Raw genomic sequence first — 981 nt, 5'->3', positions numbered from 1 at the left:
AAAAAAAAGAAAGAAAGAAAGAAATAGAAGACTTCTTAATGAAAAAATTAAGCATATTAAAAATTAATAAAAATCATGTTAAAATTGCCATTGAAATACCTTGAAATGTAGCTCAGTTGGTAGAATATTTGTCTAGAATGCATGGAGCCTGGAGTTTGAACCTCAACACTGTACAAACTGGGCAAACACTAGTACTGGGGAGGTGAAAGTGGGAAACACAGTTGTTTAAGGCTATCCTCAGCTACATGGAGAGTTCAAGGCTATTCTGGACTACCTGAGACCCTGTCTCAGAAAATCAGCTATCATAGGGATTGGACATCCCTACCATCTGGTTCTAGAACTTGCTGGTTTGTGAAACTTTTATTGCTATGCTAGAAGCAAAAGTGATAGTGAGCTACAGAAAAAATGTATTGCTAAACCCAAAGAAAAATACTTCTGACTTAACTGCCTCTTAGTTATGACCTAAGCATGCCTAACATCTACTCAGTGCCATCCACACAAGCCAACTGACAGAAGGAGAGTAGGAAAGAAGATGACAGCAATGTGACTGACTTCAGTTATAACAGCATATTGCTTCAGCGGCACGTACACTAAAATTGGAATGATACAGAGAAAATTAGCATGGCCTCTATGCAAGAGTGACGTGAAAATTTGTGGAGCATTCTATATTTAAAGTAAACAACATACAACATAAGTCTGCAACATTTATAAAAACATTTGGGAAGGGGTACATAATAGAGTGTGGGCTCCTGAGACTTCTGCTTTGTTAGTGTCATAGTAAATCCAGGGCTGCCTGCGACCATCTTTTTCAAAATTATGACTCCCTGAAACTCCTGGTTCTTCTTTCTGTGTGCATCCATATTATTTAGTATATTATAATATCATCTGTTTAATTGTTACTGTTTGCTGTCTTTTTCACTCTACCAGAATGTCAACTGTAGGATGACAAGAGATGGCTCAGCCATTACAGGTGAGGCTTAC

General features: G+C 37.7%; 1 non-coding gene across 1 annotated transcript; it reads left to right on the top strand.

Moving 5' to 3' along the window:
* The first annotated feature begins 570 nt into the window (after positions 1-570).
* On the top strand, positions 571-673 carry LOC131918921 (U6 spliceosomal RNA). The gene has a single exon (XR_009381140.1). It is a non-coding gene; the product is annotated as a U6 spliceosomal RNA (small nuclear RNA).
* Positions 674-981: the final 308 nt, after the last annotated feature.

The sequence above is a fragment of the Peromyscus eremicus genome, chromosome 8b, assembly GCF_949786415.1.
Source record: "Peromyscus eremicus chromosome 8b, PerEre_H2_v1, whole genome shotgun sequence".
NCBI lineage: Eukaryota > Metazoa > Chordata > Mammalia > Rodentia > Cricetidae > Peromyscus > Peromyscus eremicus.
This window is presented reverse-complemented; position numbering and strand designations above follow the sequence as displayed.